Genomic DNA, 20,489 nt, shown 5'->3' with positions numbered 1-20,489 from the left:
TTTGGAAGGGCCATCCTGCGTGACACTGCAGTGCCACTCCTAGATGGGCCCGGTGTTTGTGTCGGCCACTAGGGTCACTAATCTTACTCACACAGCTACCTCATTGCGCCTCTTTTTTTCTTTGCGTCATGTGCTGTTTGGGGAGGGTTTTTTGGAAGGGACATCCTGCGTGACACTGCAGTGCCACTCCTAGATGGGCCCGGTGTTTGTGTCGGCCACTAGGGTCGCTTATCTTACTCACACAGCGACCTCGGTGCAAATTTTAGGACTAAAAATAATATTGTGAGGTGTGAGGTATTCAGAATAGACTGAAAATGAGTGTAAATTATGGTTTTTGAGGTTAATAATACTTTGGGATCAAAATGACCCCCAAATTCTATGATTTAAGCTGTTTTTTAGTGTTTTTGGAAAAAAACACCCGAATCCAAAACACACCCGAATCCGACAAAAATAATTCGGTGAGGTTTTGCCAAAACGCGTTCGAACCCAAAACACGGCCGCGGAACCGAACCCAAAACCAAAACACAAAACCCGAAAAATTTCAGGCGCTCATTACAGGTCTCCACTTGTTATTATTTCATAAAACTGGATATGGTATACTTTTATAGTGAATTTTCATGTTTTCAATTATTGTCACCTGTTTATGATGGGCAATTAGCACAGCTACTGTATATAAGGGCAATCAGTTATGGAGCACACTTACCTTGACAAGCATTACACGTTGGTGTTACAGGAGTTGGGCACTGGCTGATATCTGCATCTATTCTGGAGTAATGCCTAGAGGTCTATAAACAACAAAAGGGGAGCCTATTGTGACATAGAGCTTGCTAAAGACCGGAGCTTTAATAGGACTATCATCAGGTCCAGAATCAAGCCTCAAAAAGGTCTTCTTTTTCACCTTCATCAGTGGATATTAATCTGAATCACTGTGGCACATATCCCCAGGACTGTAGCTAAACTCTCCATGGACATTGTATGCACCCTGAACCCAAATATCCTGCAAGTGGTAATATCCGCATTAATTGTGCTGTGCTTGCCCTAATTTTTATTTTCTTCTAATTTATGATGTTGCAACTATATATACCTTTTTTTTATATATGTGTAAATTAATATTGTATTTGTTTTTACCATATCCAGTTATTAGCGCTGTCATATCTATTCATTTATCCTATACAAGGGACTAACTATCCCTTTTTATCAGCTGCTTAAGGTGAAGCCTCTCCTTCCACTAGCGCCAGACGTATTACTTTGGTAATTTTTCCTGTTTCAATGCATTTTTATATTGTACAAGAGCAAGGTATCGCAATGTATCACTTCTTACTGACACTGTCAAGCCACATCTCTAATGTACTTAAGCATACGTCCCCTTTTAAATCATCATTTAGAAAGGCCAGTCACTATACAGTACTTAATAATCAAAAGCAGAGAGCTTTGACTGGTTTTTCACATTCAAGTTGTCCAGTGCGTATACACAGCAACAAGTTACTGGACAATAGGGGAGATTTATCAAAGCTTGGAGAGAGAGTAAGTGGAGAGAGATAAAGTACTAACAAATCAGCTCCTAGCTGTCATTTTTCAAACACAGCCTGTAAAATGACAGTTAGAAGCTGATTGGTACTTTATCTCTCTCTAATTTATCTCTCTCCAAGCTTGATAAACACTGGCGTGCGCAGCACATTTTATTAGGGGGTGCACCGTCGGAGGGGTGTGTCTAGCATCGCCTTTTGGGCATATCTAGCACCATCTATTGATGGTCAACGCATATAAAATATCCACCTTTGTACCAATCCTAATAAAGCGAGTGCATTGTCAGATGTTGTGGGGTGCTCCAAACAAACACCCCTGATGGCACTCACTGCAATTACACTGCTCCTCCTCAGCCTGGTCTGGCTCTCCCTCTCTTTCCCCTGCAAGCTGCAGCAGCTTACTTACAAGTCAGTAACTAAACTGACACTGACAGTCACAGACTAGTACTGACGCTGCTGGAAAAATGAGTGATGTGTCCATGCTGCTGCCGGCCGTCTGCCTGTTTTGAATTTGTCTTCCTAAGTGGAACGCTGGCTGCATGCTGCTCCTCATCAGTGGCTGGCATTGGCATAGCATAGAAGGAATGAGGTGAGCGTGTGGCGGGTGTGATGGGTGAGGGTGCGAGCAGCATGACGTAATCACGTCACATCGCACTGTTTTTGTACATGGAGGTGGAGCTGGGAATTTGAAAGCCGGTGTCAGTGGCACCCGTGATTAACCCAGGCGTCCCGTCAGTATTGCAGTCCTGACAGGGTACAGGGTGCAGTGCAGAGGGGACAGTAACCAGCCTGCTCGGCTATCGCTGCATCAGGCATGTGAGATCAGGGTGCCAGACATTAGGGGGTGCCTGTGCGCACCAGGCACCCCCCCCCCCCCCCCGCGCACACCTATGTTGATAAATATCCCACCAAGATCCTTTGTTGTCAATGACATCTGCAGCGGTGACTTCCCCCTGGATTGCTCCCACAACAATAGACCTTTATCCAGCGGGCATTTCAATGGTTTTCTCCAGGTGGGAGCTCCATCCATGGCCAAACTCCTTCTCACTCAAGTGGGCCTCTTCCAGCATCTGTCAGTCCTCCTCCTGGGGCACAGCTGCACCCATTCTCACAAAATCACCTCAAACCATCATAATCAAACACCTGGTTAATTTCACCATTACAAGCCTGCACCTTGTTTCTCACAAAAATAGAAACTAAAAGCATAGTATTTTTTACCACCTATTGTTCTTTCCAAGACAATGGGGTTGGGCTGTTACAGCATAACCATGTATGTTTAGAACAGAATAGAAGTTTGTACCATATATCCTAGTTTGTATTATTGTAACCAAATACTATTAGTGTGACTACAGCACCCAGCAATGTTCTTTGTTCAATCAACTGTTCAACAAGAAAGTCTCCTGTCTAGATAAAAACAATGGGGTAAATTTACTAAGATTCGTGTTTTCCCGTTTGAGGTCAAAGTTCAATCACGAATGACATCGAAAGTGTAAAACTGCAACTTTTTGAATTTATTACGCTTAATTTACTAAGCTGTCGTATTCGGGTTTTTCTTTTGTTCCGATGTCGATGTCATTCGTTGTTTTTTTTTTCTATTTTTACGGCAGTGATTAGCAAAACACTGCCGACTTTTTAAAAATGAATCTCGGCCGGATCTGTGTGATCCGTGCTGGGGTTCATTTTTTTTGTTTTTTTTAAATTAAACAGTGTAAAATAAAAATAAAAATTGCGTGGGGTCCCCCCTCCTAAGCATAACCAGCCTCGGGCTCTTTGAGCCGATCCTGGTTGCAGAAATATGGGGGAAAAATGACAGGGGTTCCCCCATATTTAAGCAACCAGCATCGGGCTCTGCGCCTGGTCCTGGTTCCAAAAATACGGGGGACAAAAAGAGTAGGGGTCCCCCGTATTTTTAAAACCAGCACCGGGCTCCACTAGCTGGACAGATAATGCCACAGCCGGGGGTCACTTTTATATAGTGCCCTGCGGCCGTGGCATCAAAAATCCAACTAGTCACCCCTGGCCGGGGTACCCTGGGGGAGTGGGGACCCCTTCAATCAAGGGGTCCCCCCCCAGCCACCCAAGGGCCAGGGGTGTAGCCCGAGGCTGCCCCCCCCCCCCATCCAATGGGCTGCGGATGGGGGGGCTGATAGCCTTTGTTGTAAATGAAAAGATATTGTTTTTAGTAGCAGTACTACAAGTCCCAGCAAGCCTCCCCCGCATGCTGGTACTTGGAGAACCACAAGTACCAGCATGCGGCGGAAAAACGGGCCTGCTGGTACCTGTAGTACTATTACTAAAAAAATACCCAAATAAACACAAGACACACACACCGTGAAAGTAAAGATTTATTACATACATCCACACAAACATACATACATACTTACCTTATGTTCACACGAGGGTCTGTCCTCTTCTCCAGTAGAATCCAAGGGGTACCTGTTGAATAAATTCTACTCACCAGATCCCGGGTCCCAGGGTCCTCGGGGCAACCATTTGTAATCCAGGTACTTGAATAAAATAACAAAACGGAGAGCCGAGCCACGAACTGAAAGGGGCCCCATGTTTTCACATGGGACTCCTTTCCCCGAATGCCAGAAACCCACTCTGACTGATGTCTAAGTGGGTTTCTTCAGCCAATCAGGGAGCGCTACGTTGTAGCACCCTCCTGATCGGCTGTGTGCTCCTGTACTGAGTGACAGACGGCACACGGCAGTGTTACAATGTAGCGCCTATGCGCTCCATTGTAACCAATGGTGGGAACTTTCTGCTCAGCGGTGACGTCACTTTAGGTCAACCGCAGGGCAGAAAGTTCCCACCATTGGTTACAATGGAGCGCATAGGCGCTACATTGTAACACTGCCGTGTGCCGCCTGTCAGTCAGTACAGGAGCACACAGCCGATCAGGAGGGTGCTACAATGTAGCGCTCCCTGATTGGCTGAAGAAACCCACTTAGACATCAGTCAGAGTGGGTTTCTGGCATTCGGGGAAAGGAGTCCCATGTGAAAACATGGGGCCCCTTTCAGTTCGTGGCTCGGCTCTCCGTTTTGTTATTTTATTCAAGTACCTGGATTACAAATGGTTGCCCCGAGGACCCTGGGACCCGGGATCTGGTGAGTAGAATTTATTCAACAGGTACCCCTTGGATTCTACTGGAGAAGAGGACAGACCCTCGTGTGAACATAAGGTAAGTATGTATGTATGTTTGTGTGGATGTATGTAATAAATCTTTACTTTCACGGTGTGTGTGTCTTGTGTTTATTTGGGTATTTTTTTAGTAATAGTACTACAGGTACCAGCGGGCCCGTTTTTCCGCCGCATGCTGGTACTTGTGGTTCTCCAAGTACCAGCATGCGGGGGAGGCTTGCTGGGACTTGTAGTACTGCTACTAAAAACAATATCTTTTCATTTACAACAAAGGCTATCAGCCCCCCCATCCGCAGCCCATTGGATGGGGGGGGACAGCCTCGGGCTTCACCCCTGGCCCTTGGGTGGCTGGGGGGGGGGACCCCTTGATTGAAGGGGTCACCACTCCCCCAGGGTACCCCGGCCAGGGGTGACTAGTTGGATTTTTGATGCTACGGCCGCAGGGCACTATATAAAAGTGACCCCCGGCTGTGGCATTATCTGTCCAGCTAGTGGAGCCCGGTGCTGGTTTTAAAAATACGGGGGACCCCTACTCTTTTTGTCCCCCGTATTTTTGGAACCAGGACCAGGCGCAGAGCCCGATGCTGGTTGCTTAAATATGGGGGAACCCCTGTCATTTTTTCCCCCATATTTCTGCAACCAGGATCGGCTCAAAGAGCCCGAGGCTGGTTATGCTTAGGAGGGGGGACCCCACGCAATTTTTTTTGAGAAAATAATCACTTTCCCACCCCTTCCCACTGATATACATGCACGGATCTCATGGATCCGTGCATGCCTATACAATCACGGTAAAAAAAAGCAGGTCTGTTTTTTTTAAGCACTTTTTTACGAGTTGTAATTTTTCACGGCAGTGTTCGGTTTTTTTTTGCTTTGCACTTCTTAGTAAATTACCGAGATTCATAGTTAAACAGCCGCGTTTTGACCGATGGTGTATTCATTCGTAATTTTTTTGTTGGACTTCCAAAAAATTACGAATGCCCTCATCACTGCCGTGATTATTGCTTAGTAAATTACCGAGATGACACTTTGATGAAAAAACGGCATCTCGGTCAAAATCGGGACCTTAGTAAATATACCCCACTATGTCCGTTTCATCTCCTGCAATTGTGCCTAGCCACTGCATATTGAGGGTAATTCCAAGTTGATCGCAGCAGGAAACTTTTTAGCAGTTGGGCAAAACCATGTGCACTGCAGGGGGACAGATATAACGTGCAGAGAGAGATAGATTTGGGTGTGGTGAGTTCAATCTGCAATCTAAATTGCAGTGTAAAAATAAAGCAGCCAGTATTTACCTGCACAGAAATAAAATAACCCACCCAAATCTAACTCTCTCTGCAAATGTTATATCTGCCCCCCCCCCCTGCAGTGCACATGGTTTTGCCCAACTGCTAAAAAATTTCCTGCTGCGATCAACTTGGAATTACCCCCATTGCTCCGAACCATGCCTTGCCTATGTGAATGTAAACTATGGTTTAATAAGATTGATTTACTGTCACTGGGCATATAATAAAGTGAGGATGCAATTGTCGCGTGCTTTGTAATTATGCCCCTCTTTCAGCTTTAGTAGCAGTTTTGCAATCTTGGCAAGACTGCTAATAATAAAATCGCTTGCTGTGGGCCGCCCAGCATGCAACTACGCTGATTTGTGCAAGTCCCCCTGCCTCCGCAGCCAGGTTGTGAAGGCAGGCCTAGCACCCTCATTTTCCAAGTTGCATCGGCCATGTGTTACGTCACGTGGCCGCCCCGAACCCACCTCCGTTTCCCACTCCACACCCGCCCAATGCTTCGTAACCACCCCTGCAATACCACATCCCTGCCCTGTGCCACCCCACAAACGCCTCTGCCTGTCAATCAGGCAGAGGCATTTGCATAACTGAGATGCAAATGCATTCCCCCCTCCCCCCCCACCGCGCGCGCACACGCAGAGCTGGTCCTGCACCTGTGTACCACAGGGGCAGATGGGGAGATGCAATTTTATCTCAAATCCATCTGAACCTGAATACCCCCCTTTGTGTGGTATTTACTCATGTTATAGCTAACCATTCCATGGGGTATATTGTGGACAGGGCAGGAGATGCCACAATATAGGACCTGGAAGGCAGCACCATAGCTGCCCTGTGATACCTGTATTTGGCATGCTGGGTGGCTATGATGTCCAATGCCAGGACAAACCACATGGTAAAAGTCTGTCCCAGTGAAGCAAATCTATAGAGATCTGAGTATTTCTCTGCTGTTTCCTGCTTTATTATAATGTGACCCTATTTCTTCTGCTAAAAATCAGGATTAAAGATCTATTTTACTTTGTATAAATATATCCCTTAGTATTCTGTGCAATATTCCCCCTATGATTTTTATCTAAATGGAATTCAAACCTCATCACAGAGCAGAGGCTTTTTCCCTTTTCTATTAGCAAACAATTTAGAATCTGTGAAATGCTGGTTTAGAATACACTCTGGGATCAGCAACAGGCCGCAATTGACCAAATTTGATTTCATCTAAATTTGCTGCACCTTTGCTTCGCTCATTATTTACACCATCGATACACTTAGATTTGTACTGGATTATATAACACATGGTCAACTACTGTATAGGAGTAAGAAAGTTGAATTGATAGAACATTAGGAAACTCACCAAGCGATGAGTTTCTGATCAACCTGTTCATTTTAGCACAGAGATCCCTGCAAGTTTGGACTTTGCTGCAGTGACCCCACAGGTCATGGCTCCCGAGGTAAGTATCATTAGGGATAGGATGGATTTGGGCAGGTCACAGGCAGTTGTTTTATATATAGAGCATTGGATGTAGCAGGCAAGGGATAGGCAAGTAATCAGGGCAGGTGGCAACCGGCTTACACAGGTCATGATGTGAGTTCAGGGCAGGAAGCGCACATAGAGAGAATCTGATAAACAAGCCAAGGACAGGAGATCAAAGTTAGGTCAGGACAATCTGTATCAGCAGGTATCCCATGGTCAGCAGGCAGTATAACCAGTACTGAAGTGAAGATGCAGTCTCTATTTATGCAGTGCAGTGCCAATGACAGTACAGGTGGGCCAGCCCATTACAATCACACAATGAACAGCACCTGGATAAGTCTGGAAAGATTTAGACCCGGGGAGTGTCTCTAATGTCCGTCACTATGGAAACTGGATGTGTTTGAATGAGAACCGGCTGCATCTCTTACATATCCCAAACATGGCAGTAGGGACATGATCATATATACGTTATGGTAAGAACTTACCGTTGATAACGGTATTTAAGTCCACAGGATCCACAGGATAACAATGAGACATGATGAAGCGACAGTGGATTTGCACCAATCGGTCAAAGCATTCCGTCCTCCCAGCATGCAACGGGCCTGTCCATATATCTCCGCCTCCTGGCTCAGGCAAATCAGTTGTATTCCAAAGCTCAAGGCAGGAGCATCATAGATAGCCCTAATCAGGTGATAAAAACACACATGCACACCCTTCCATACAAGTAGGAAGAGGTTAGTGAGTAAAAGGATCCTCAAATCAGGTGCATCAGGGTGGGATCCCTGTGGATCCTGTGGGCTTAGGAGAAATACCGTTATCAATGGTAAGTTCTTAATAACGTATATTTCTCCGGCAGAGTCCACAGGTTATCCACAGGATAACAATGGGATTTCCCAAAGCAATTTAGTGGTGGGGACGCTCCTGATTGGACAGGAGAATCCATCACCCCAAATTCAGCGTCCTGAGAGGCAAAGGTATCCATGGCATAATGGGCAGTTTATTGCAGCGGTGCGATCGGGTCAGAACTGCACATGTGCCGGCGCATGCCAGATGGCCGAAGGCCGTCGGGCCGCTATGATAGTTTCTGCCTGATTGACAGGCAGAGGCGGTCGTTGAGTGGGGGGGGAGGGGAACAGCGGCGTTTGGCTGCCGTTTTGTGGGCGCGGTCCGTCCTGTGCTGGGCGTTCCCCCACATGTCAGTGTGAATGATCGTAGCTGTGCTAAATTTAGCACAGCTACGATCATCTCGGAATGACCCCCAATGTCTAATGAATGTGTTAATGGAAGACTATGTGGCTGCCTTACATATCTGTTCTGCTGAAGCACCACGTTGTGCTGCCCATGATGGACCTACATTACGAGTGGAGTGAGCAGAGACATTAGCCGGAACAGGGAGATCAGCTTGAGAATATGCTTCTGAAATCGTCATCTGTAGCCATCTTGCCAGTGTCTGCTTATCAGCAGGCCATCCTCTCTTGTGAAATCCGTAGAGAATGAAAAGAGAATCTTTCTGATGGCACTGGTACGATCCACGTAGATCCTTAATGCACGGACCACGTCCAGCAATGCATCTCCCGCAGAAAGACCCGGTACTGGGAAAGCCGGGACTACAATTTTTTCAGTAAGGTGGAATTTAGACACCACCTTCGGAAGATACCCAGATCTAGTTCTGAGAGCTGCTTTATCTGGATAAAAGAAAATCAGAAATGGGGAACGACATGATAATGCCCCTAAATCTGATATTCTTCTAGCTGACGCCATAGCCAGTACAAAGAGAACTTTAGCTGTCAACCATTTAAATCCAATTTATTAAGTGGTTCAAATGGGGCAACTTGAAGGGCTTTCAGGACTAGACTTAAGTCCCAAGGCACTGTAGGAGGAACAAAAGGAGGATGAATGTGCAGCATTCCCTGGAAAAAAGTATGCACATCCTGTAAGTTGGCAATTTTATTTTGGAACCATACAGTCAATGCTGACACTTCTCAAGGAAGCCACCTTCAAACCTTTATCCATTCCTGCCTGAAGGAATGCTAAGACCCTGGAAACTCTTAAAGACTTAGGGTCCATTTTCCATGCACTGCACCAATGAATATAGGTTTGCCATATTCGGTGATAAATGCGAGCTGAGGAAGGTTTCCTTGTTCTGAGCATAGTGTGAATTACCTGTTGTGAAAATCCTTGACTTCAGGATAGAGGTTTTAAGAGCCACGCCGTCAAAGACAGTCGATCCAGATGTCTGTGATAACAAGGACCCTGAATCAGTAGATCTGGATGTTGAGGGAGCAGAAGTGGAGCATCCATCTACATTCTCTGCAGATCTGTGTACAGTGTGTACTAATGCCTTCTGGGCAAAGCCGGAGCTATTAGTATCACGGCACCTTTCCATTGCTTTATCTTTCTCACCACTCTGGGTAATAGGGTGATTGGAGGAAACACATAAGCCAGATGAAAGTCCCATCTCACCGACAGGTCATCCACAAAGATCGCTCTGGGATCCTTTGGTCTTGACCTGTATGCGAGAACTTTGTTGTTCAAACGGGACGCCATGAGGTTTATCTCTGGCAACCCCCACTTGTCTACTAGAGTCTGGAAGACCTCTGGATGTAGAGCCCATTCACTTGCCTGAATGGCGTGTCGGCTGAGAAAGTCTGCATCCCAGTTTAGGACTCCCGGAATGAACACTGCGGACAAGGCTGGGTGATGAAGTTCTGCCAACTTTAGTATGTGACTTACCTCCTTCATCACTTTTTGGCTGTGAGTTCCTCCCTGATGGTTGAGGTACTCTACTGCCATCGCATTGTCTGAGCAGATCTGGACTGGTTTTCCCCCAAGAATGTCTTTTGCCTGAATCAGTGCCATGTATATGGCCCTAAGTTCCAATATATTTATTGGCAGGCAACCTTCTTCTTTGGTCCATTGCCCCTGGAACCACAACCTTCCTGACACTGCTCCCCAGCCCTGGCGACTGGCATCTGTTGTCAGAATTTCCCAATCTGATATCCAAAAGGGTCTCCCCTTGTCCAGATGGGATGTCTGTAGCCACCAGGCTAATGACCTTCTTACTTCTATCGTAACCATAGTCTATGTTTTTATCATCTCTTGCAACCCATTCCATTTGGCAGGAATCAGACGCTGCAGAGGCCTCGAGTGAAATTGTGCATACTCCACCATGTCGAATGTTGACACCATCAAACCCATCACATGCATTGCTGCGTGAATGGATTCCTTTTGACTGTGTAGCAATGCCTGAATCCTTGACTGAACCTTGGATATCTTGTTCAGAGGTAACATTACTCTCTGAAGACTTGAATTCAGTACAGCCCCTAAGTGAGTCATCCCCTGTGACGGAACCAGAGACAATTATGCCCAATTTATGAGCTACCCGTGCTTCTGCAGACACCTTATTGTCTGTTGCAGATGACATATGAGCAATTCCTGTGACTGTGCCAGGATTAAAAGATCATTGAGGTATGGAAAAATTCTTATCCCTTGCTGGCGGAGATAAGCTGCCATTACCACCATAATCTTGGTAAGTACTCTGGGGGCTGTGGCTAACCCAAAAGGTAGGGCCTGGAACTGAAAATGCTGTTGGAGGATAGCGAACCTGAGATAGCACTGATGGGACAGTGCTATAGGAACATGTAGGTAAACATTATGCATATCATATAATCCCCTTGCTCCATGGCCAAAATGATGGAACGTCAAGTCTCCATGTAAAACCGAGGTACCTAAATGTATTTGTTCAGCACTTTGAGATTGAGAATGAGCCAAAATGACCCATTTGGCTTCTGAACTAAAAACAGGTTGGAGTAAAACCCCTGTTCTCTGTTGTGCATGAGGAACTGGAATGACTACTCCTGACTGAAGCAATTTCTGAACTGCCTCTTGCAAAGCCCTGGCTTTCATCTCCACCCAAGATGGGCTGGTACAAAAAAAACCTTCGAGGAGGGTGCTTCTTGAAGGCAAAATCATAACCTAGAGATACCACTTCCTGCACTCAGGCATCTGCTGTAGACTGCTGCTAGATCTGGGCAAACTGAAGAAGTCAGTCCCCCACCCTGGGATCCCCCAGGTGGAGGCCTGCACCATCAGGCTGATGGTTTATCTGTTTTACCAACCAGTCCTCTGGTAGCCCAATGCTTTTTAGTCTTACCAGACTTGTTTTATTGGGACTGCCTGCTATCACTTTAACTTTTAGCTTTTCCATGAGACCGAAAGGGCCGAAAAGCCAGATCTTTAGGTTTGAAATTGTATGTGGAAGGAAACTTTACTTTCCTGGAGTCTGCTTCTGACTCCAAAATATTTGTAAATTCTTTACCAAAAAGAATATCTTCAGAAAAGGACAAAGATTCCAAAACCTTCTTAGATACTGAATCAGCTTTCCACGTACGTAGCCAAACTGCTCTATGAGCAGCTATTGTTGAAGCTGATGCCCTGGAGGCAATAGTACCCATATCCAATGCTGCTTCTTCCAAGAACATTGCAGCTATATGTGCTATATGGGATTTTTGCTCTCTAGATGCTATTGAAAAATCCCCCTCTAATGCATCATCCCAGGCAGCCACTGCCTTTGCCATCCAAGCTGAAGCCATGGCTGGCCTTATGACTGCCCCAGACAGGGAAAAAATGGTTTTTAGAAAACCATCCACACTCTTATCCATGACATCATTTAATTATGTTGAAGGCAAAAGTAATGTAAAGTTTTGCTCTAATTGAATCACATGCATATCTACTTTAGGAGCCACCTCCCTTTTTAAACAATCCCCAGCTGGAAGAGGATAACTGGAATTCCATTTCTTAGGAATTCGAAAGTTTTTATTAGGCGTAGCCCAAGCCTCTTCCATGATTTCCATCAGCTGATCTGACCCTGGAAACTCAGTCTTAACTTTTTTGGGATGTTTACACACAGGTGCCTTGGTTTTTAACACAGGCTCTGCTGAATTCTCTAAGGATAGAATGTCTTTCATTGCTTTAATTAACACGGCTATATCCACTGAGCTGAGACCTTCCTCCTCCTCTTTGTATGCCGAAGTAGAATTAATTGAGCTTTCATCCTCCAATGAATCCTCGTCTGAACCATGTGTAGCCTGTGAGGAGGAAGATTTACTTACCACCGGCTTATCAGCCTGTTTCTTTTGAGAGGCAGCTGCTGGAAGTGATACACCACAAGTGGGAAGCTGCATGTAAGGGTTAATCGTGTAACCTATCCCCGGTACAGGAGTTGGAGGAATTATCCTTTCAGCTATACTGGATAAAGTCTGTGCAAACATAGCCCAAGGTGGATCAACCCTGGTGAAAGCTAAAACAATTTGCACACAAACCATCCTGAACCAAATCCTGAGAGGATAACACAGCTTTGCAAGACAAACATGGTATGAGAGTTGGTGTTGCTGTGAGTGTATCTTCCTCACCTTTGCCACTCTTAGACATGATAAATAATCAACACTTCCACAGTGTACTACACAATTTGTGACTGTAATCACTTTAAGGTTTTTAAAGTGACATACAATCCGACCCTACCTATGCACCAGCATTGAGGATCAGAATAGAATAAAACTGAAAGAATAAAGTCCGCAATCACACTAGCAGTCAGTCACATGTCATACATTAGTTTAATAAGCAGTATGAGCAATAAGCAATATCATCAACTACAACTACATTTCAAGTATGTAGGAGAACATATTACTGAATCATGTTTAAACAGATCTACCGTTTTCAGATGCATTGTGAAAGAAACAACAGTGAATGTATACAGACCCATATGCAATAGGCACTTATCTAACTATTCATACTTAAAAAGGTAGATAGAGACTTAGTGCTGTATTATCCGTACTTAGTAGAGTGGGATACAGGGAGACTCACCTTGCTTCCAGAACCGATCAATACATTAGCGAACGCTGAGTGGATCCAGACACTACTAGTGTACACTGCCGCTCCATGAACCTATAGTGAACACAGATGCTCAGTGGGTCCCATTCGTGTACAGCGTCTGAGATGGATGCAGGAAACAGTTAATCACTGGGGACTTAGAGGAAACTGGTCATGAAATGGAGGGAGGGGCGACCAGGAGAGCGTCTGACTCACAACTATGCTCCATTGTATTGTGACCCTAGTTCTATACAGGGTTACAATAACATTGCGATCAGATCTCCACCGAGCTACTGTTACTGACTCATCTCTAGATTTGGCTTGGGTCAAGCCTTCTTAATGTTATTATTCACACCTGTACACTCAATTCCCACTCTGGTGATAATATACAACTCAACCTCAAATCCAACTGAGTCAAAGTGAAAATATGTTTTCTTTTTTTCTTTTTTTCAGGAACTCTTCATCAAGTAAGAATGCTGTAAACTTTAACTTTATACATTATCAACAACACTGGAGCATTAAGGTAAGAATTTACAATTCACGAAGTTGTATATATGGATAAACATGTACTAACATCAACACAAATATATTCTTGCAGATTTCCTGAAGCTGCTAACTATGATGTTAAATCTAAATTTAATAGTGAAGCTTTTCCCATAACATTAGGTTAACCTATACACAAATCATAACTGTCTCTAACTATACACTAGCAGTTCTACCCGTTCTTTGCACGGGAGTTTCTGATTTTCACGGTTGTAAATATAAATGAGTGTCAAAAATTTGGTAAATCTATAGAGATATGAATTTGAGATGTCTTAATGTAAGTAAATATTAATCCATTGTTCTTTCCATTACCCGAGGAGCAGCCGTAGCAGATACGGTAAAAAGTGACAGGACCATTTTTGTAGTTTATTAAGATCTACACACTGGAGATGCAATCCAGGAGTTACAGTATACTCACTTAAATTGACCACCATGACCCTGTGTATTTTGCCTTGATAAACATTTTTAAAATTAGTATTTTTTATTTTATTAAATAGTTCAGTGTGATTGGAAAGCTTTTACCCCATTATTATTAATCATTTAACTGTATAGTGTCAACATACTGTATTACGCAGTGCTGTAATTAACATGTAATATCCAACAGTTCTGAGTGGAAGCAAAAATGCATCCGCTCTACCTCTTTATCTTACTATAGTAAACTGGCTCCACAAAGTTAATGAGAAGGGTAATCAAAGATTGATTTTATTTGTAAATTAAAATAAACAAAATCCACTTAAATAAATTGTTAATTGATCCTATAAATTCTCTAATATAATAAAAAAAAATCATTAATTCTAAGGTGCTTGTTATATAGGTTCAGGCATATCATGTATCGTACAAGCACTTTATGTTGCATTTGTTTTTCAATCTCAATCCAACTATATCTATTTCTGCTTAGTAAATGTATTCATGGTAAGTGACATTGAACTTGTGAGCTGTAGACAACATAGAGAATTACTTACACACACAGAAAAATACATTTAGGGTAGATCAGTAGGCGACTTTGTCAGTTATAAAGACAGTCTGATCGCACTTCAAAAGTCAGTATTATTAAAGTACTTTTGTATTCATTTTGTTTTCCAATTACATGCATTGTAAACTCTTTCTGGGTTGGCAGGATATTTTGATAATATATGATTCACCCTGTGCATTTTGTAAAGCTAGTCATTTATTCCAGATTTCAGAGTTATACTACGTGTATCTATGTTACGAGTTTATCCATACAAGTTCCCATCCTGCGGTCTCCCTGAGCATCAATAGACTGCAGGATGGCTGTGCAGTAAAGGTGAATTATTTCTATATCTCCACCACCTTTTCATCGTACTGTGACAGTGCCAGCATATGCCACTGCGAGGGTGTGTCACACAAGATAAAAACACTTTGTTTTAATAAATGTAGAACCTAAACAAAGGGGACTTTAATGACAGTTTTTCGCATTGTAAAAAGGACAAATCAAAAACATTTCTGTCTTTAACCCCACGGCCATCTTTATTGCAGTCTGATTTTTTTTTTTCAGACTATTAAACGGCTGATAGTCTTTGAATGGAAAACAGAACAGTTACTGCGGGAAAGCAAATTACATTATACTGGTCAGAAGCAGGGAGGATGTCTTCTAACCTTGCCCTCTTGTGACATCTCTGCATGAGGACTGCTGCGCCTGGCTGATAGGCTACATCAATGTACAGGGGACAGTTGGGCAAATATGATATTAGTAGTGCTATCTCTACATTGCAAAGATCCCTTAGGCTGTGCTTAGGCATCTACCATGAAGATTGCATCAATTACTCAGCAACTTATAATAAATCCCCTATACACTTTAACTTATTTGTCCTAGGTAATAATATGCCACATACAGAATAGCATCATGCAAAAAACAAGTTTTTAAACACCACCTCGGTTCTGGAATTTTAATGGTATTTGCATAGAAATGATATTAAAGGCTAAGGGGCCAATTCAGATTTTCACCTAATGTACATTAAGCCTCTATCTTTGGAAAGGAGGAATACTCTTTGAAGAGGCACTATAAACATTACATCATCCAGTCTTCTAATTCTTTGAACTAAGGGGGACATTTACTAAGCGGTGATAAGAGCAGAGAAGTGAACCAGTGGAGAAGTGCCCATGCAACCAATCAGCACTGAAGTAACATCTATCATTTGCATACTATAAAATTATACAGAGCTGCTTGATTGGTTGATGGGGCCACTCCTCCACTGGCTCACTTCTCCGCTCCTATCACTGCTTAGTAAATGTCCCCCTAAGGGCCTTATGCAGCGTCAGTTGCAGTTTTGCAAAATAAGCAAAACTGCAACTGCTTCTGATCGAATGCTGGGGGTCACCCAGCACAGGACAAGGCCTCCCTACATGCTAATGGCCGCCATCCATGCAAATGCAAATCAATTGCTTTCGCATCGCTGTCTCCACAAAATAAGTGATGCCTTCTGCACAGCCAGGCTGTGAAGGCAGGCGCAGCATGGCCATCTTACCCGTTGCAGCGAAAATGGCCCAGACCCGCCTGTGTTCCCACTACCACAACGCTGGGCAAATGCCTCTGCCTGTCAATCATTAAAAGCCACGCATGGGGCCTAAAATCTGCATAATGCGATCGCATGGCAGATGCGATGTGACCTGAACAAGGTCCTAAACCTTTTAATTTCAGTGATATTTTCCGTTTTCTTCTAAAAAAAAATAAAATGCTATGGATATCGCTTCACTAAATAGTGCGAGTGATGGGACATCAGGACTGGTTTTATTACAAGGGTCATTTTTATGTGTGTGTGTGTGTGTGTAGTAGTGACGTGCATTGAGGTGAAGCAGAGCCCCTCCTGTCATACTCCAGTATATGTCAGAGTTTTGACTAAAAAAGTATATGAAAAATACAGAGAATATATTAAAAATATCTTCTTTGTAATATTCTAATCATTTTTATAGTCTATGACAGGTGAGGTAGCACCTCCCTTGCCTACCTATTCCACAAATCTCTGATCAAAACTCAGCAAATTTCAAGCAGTATATACTGCTGCACCACATATATTGTGTATATGGCTCTTGTACTAGCCAGTGCCTCCAGAGCCATTTACCTCAACGCACGTCCCTGGTGTGTAGCAACATTTACATGTTAGCTGTTTGTGACTGGTTGAACAGGTGCTGCACTGAAGCCTCACTGACTGTTATTCATCTTTAGTATTATTATTATTAGTAGTAGTAGTAGTAGTAGTAGTAGTAGTACACGGATCAAGTCACATTACTATGACCACCAGCTAATAGAGTAACCGTCATCTGCAGAATGGACAGCAGCTTTCATTTTGATGGGGATATGCTCCTCTGTAGCGTGTTGGCCGGCCCTAACATACCTTCGTAGCCCATGTTCATCTGTCACATCAATGGCACATGGTGCTCCACAGTTTCCATGTCAGTTATTTGCAATGGTGCCATTTGTCCTGTCATGATACACCTTCACCACTGCAGCACACAAACAGTTCACAAAGCTCTGTTTCAGAAATACTGCCACCCTTGGCCCATAAGCGAATAATCATCCCTTTTTGCACCTTGGATAAATCGCCCCTTTTTCCCATGATGAGTGATATGTGTGCAGATGGCCTATCGCACACCTTATATACCAACCAAGCCAGCACACGGCACGTTAATTACTTCATGGGCTATGCCAACGTCAAATGTAGGAGGTGGTCATAATAATGTGACTAGACCATGTAGTATTTATTTAAATATTTTTATACCTTAGACTCTTCTGTTTAAAATAATATGCTGCATGCCTACATTCTCTGTGTGTCTGCGGCTGTAACTGCATATGAATTGAAATGGTATGTTACAGTGTTTTCTAGGAAAACACTGTAACATACCATTTTGTATGCATATACAGCCACGGTCGCACACAGAATATAGGGGTCATTCAGATCTGATCGCTGGGCTGCTAATTTTGCTGTCCTGAGATCAGATAGTCACTGCCTCCAAGGGGAGTGTATATTCGCTGTGCAAGTGTGCGATCCTATGTGTACGCTGAGCTGCTAAAATCCAGTATGGGCAGTCTGTGCGCAGCCCAGGACTTATTCCTCCAGGTCGATCACATCGGACTGATCAGGGCTGGAGCTGACGTCAGACACACTCCCTGAAAATGGTCAGTTACCACCCACAAACAATCCTCCTGTCAATCACCTTGCGAATGCCTGTGCAATCGGATTTTTCACATCATCCCGTCACTGGCCAGCCATCCCCGTTGATGGCTGATGCGTGTGAGCATTGTGGTGCTTACACAGTTAGTACATGATTGCCCGCTGTGCGAAAACGCACAGGAGCTTTCAGATCTGAATGATCCCCATAGGCATGTCACATATCATTTTAATCAGCATAAGTAGCTTGGTATGCGGTTAGCATACCGATCGTCGGGATCGTGGCAGTCACAATACAGATGCCGGGATCCCAATGGGGGTACCATACCGACGCCGGTATACCGGCGAGGTAGGTGATTACCCCTCTATGGGTGTCCACGACACCCATAGAGAGAGAATAGATCTGGTGGCAAGCGAAGCCCACCATCAAGCCCGCAGCATGCAGCGAGCCCACAAGGGGCTTAGTTGCGTTCGTCCCCCTGTCAGCATTCCAGCCCTCGGGATGCCAATGTTGGTATAGTGACATTCGGCATCCCATGCGGCAGTAAAGCATACCAAACCCAGCTTGTTGTGCGTCCCGTTCATATCACTTTGCAAATAAGATGCATTTTAATGGAAAAAGTCGCACATACAGTACAGACACTTGACGCTACTGAGTCACTCCACGGCATGGCGTGACTAGTAGGGATAAGTAGACACATCTGTACTTCAAACTTCATGATGCAGAAATATATGGTTTCTGTCATTGTGAGATGTATGGTGATTGTTTTTTTGAGGTTTAAAAGAATGAAGGTTTACATACATACTGTATGCTATATTTTTGTGCAGACTGGCCTTTTTGCAAGTTTAAACCTACAAAGAGTTACTGCTAATACAGTGGATTCCCTAATTAGGTTTTAAGCAAAACATTTTATATTTTTTTAGCAAAGCATCCTGTGTATTTTCCATTGTATTTTAGTGGCATATATGTTTGAATTGGCTTATTTTATTCCATTTACTACTTTCTTATTTTGTCCCTTTTCCGTATGTGACGGGTTAGTTCCTATGTAGTAGTTGTACACTGTGGACGGGATGTACTATGCTTTAATAACACTGGTATGTACCTAGACCTGTGATTAGTATCCCAAAGGACAACTCTCCAGATAAGAGTAGTCCTTTGTGATCACAGGACTTCTGGGTCCTGTGATCCTGTGACTTCCAGGTCCTGTCTACCAGGTATGACACAAGCACTGCGGTGGATGGATCCTATTAGATCCCACTCAGATGGAAATACAAAAAGAAGCATTACCCACTTGAGTCCAAGCTCCGGAATGAATCACAATCCAGAGCGTGGTACGTATAGAAATGTGGTCAAAATGCTGAAAACTTCATTTTCTGCATTTTGGACAATTTATTCCCTTAGCACATCTGCTTTTTAGAATTTATAGTTTATGTAAATTAATAAATTGTAGTATTATACTATGTCAGTTTTTTGCCCATTAAGAAAAACAAAATCTGTAATGGGATCAATTATCTTAAAGCTCCCATCTTGTTACTTAAGAAAACATGTAAAGATGTATCCGTCCCTGGACTGTCCACCAGTTAGATCACCCAGTGTCATGATAATTATTCATTGAGACTGTAGATATTCCACAGCTTCTGAAGAAAAGTCTAGCACAGACTTGTGTTGCCAGAATTTGGTGCTTTATTCTTATTCCATCATCATGTTCATGACTGAACTACTCATGCACCTGATCCAGCCTGCTAAGTCAAATTTGACACTTTCCTGTCTCTGGAATACCTAACTTATGTTGCTGACCCCCTGTTCACCATTTTCCTGGCTTACAGATTACATAATACAATAAAGTGGGTGCTTACACTGTAGCAGCCCTTCACAGCTCTTGTCACTGAGCGACTGCTCACTGACACAGTGTCTGCTTAACTGATACTGCCTTGCACAGCTGGGCTCATTAAATGCCTGTATTACCTGACATTTAGTCTGCAACATACAGCACACACCTCATTGTGTCATTCAGATATCCTACGCTACCCTTAGAAATATTCAGAAAGCAGTACAAAGTGTATGATAGAAACTCCGGCACCCATCAGGCCAAGGCAACACCTTATTCTACCACTTGCAGTTCTCAAACTCCCACATTGATTACATTTTTTGTTGAGCAATATCACTTAGCTGGAATACAAGCGGTCAATAAAATCAATTTAATAATCTGTTGATTATTCGTGAACGTGGATTTAAGATGCTCACCAAGTGGTATATGAATTGGACATGGAGAGATGGTCGTACCTAAAACATTGCATTTCCTTACTGCATGAGCTATGTAAAATACGTAGGTCTAGATGCGTCATCGCTTGGAGTGTGATAAAAAGGAGAGAGAGAAAGTGCCAGCCAATCAGCTCCCAACTGCCATGTTACAGGCTGTGTTTGCAAAAGAACAGTTAGGAGCTGATTGACTGGTAGTTTTTCTCTATCCATTTTATTACTTTCTATATGATGATCTAGCTAGTAGTCTGTAATATATGCAAATGTTG

General features: G+C 43.7%; 1 long non-coding RNA gene across 1 annotated transcript; it reads left to right on the top strand.

Annotated features, from left to right (window-relative positions):
- Window positions 1–716: 716 nt before the first annotated feature.
- On the top strand, window positions 717–15,778 carry LOC135057599 (uncharacterized). Its single transcript, XR_010244231.1, has 3 exons — window positions 717–1,006; window positions 13,744–13,813; window positions 15,350–15,778. It is a non-coding gene; the product is annotated as an uncharacterized LOC135057599 (long non-coding RNA).
- Window positions 15,779–20,489: the final 4,711 nt, after the last annotated feature.

The sequence above is a fragment of the Pseudophryne corroboree genome, chromosome 3 (genome assembly GCF_028390025.1).
Source record: "Pseudophryne corroboree isolate aPseCor3 chromosome 3, aPseCor3.hap2, whole genome shotgun sequence".
Taxonomy (NCBI): Eukaryota; Metazoa; Chordata; class Amphibia; order Anura; family Myobatrachidae; genus Pseudophryne; species Pseudophryne corroboree.
This window is presented reverse-complemented; position numbering and strand designations above follow the sequence as displayed.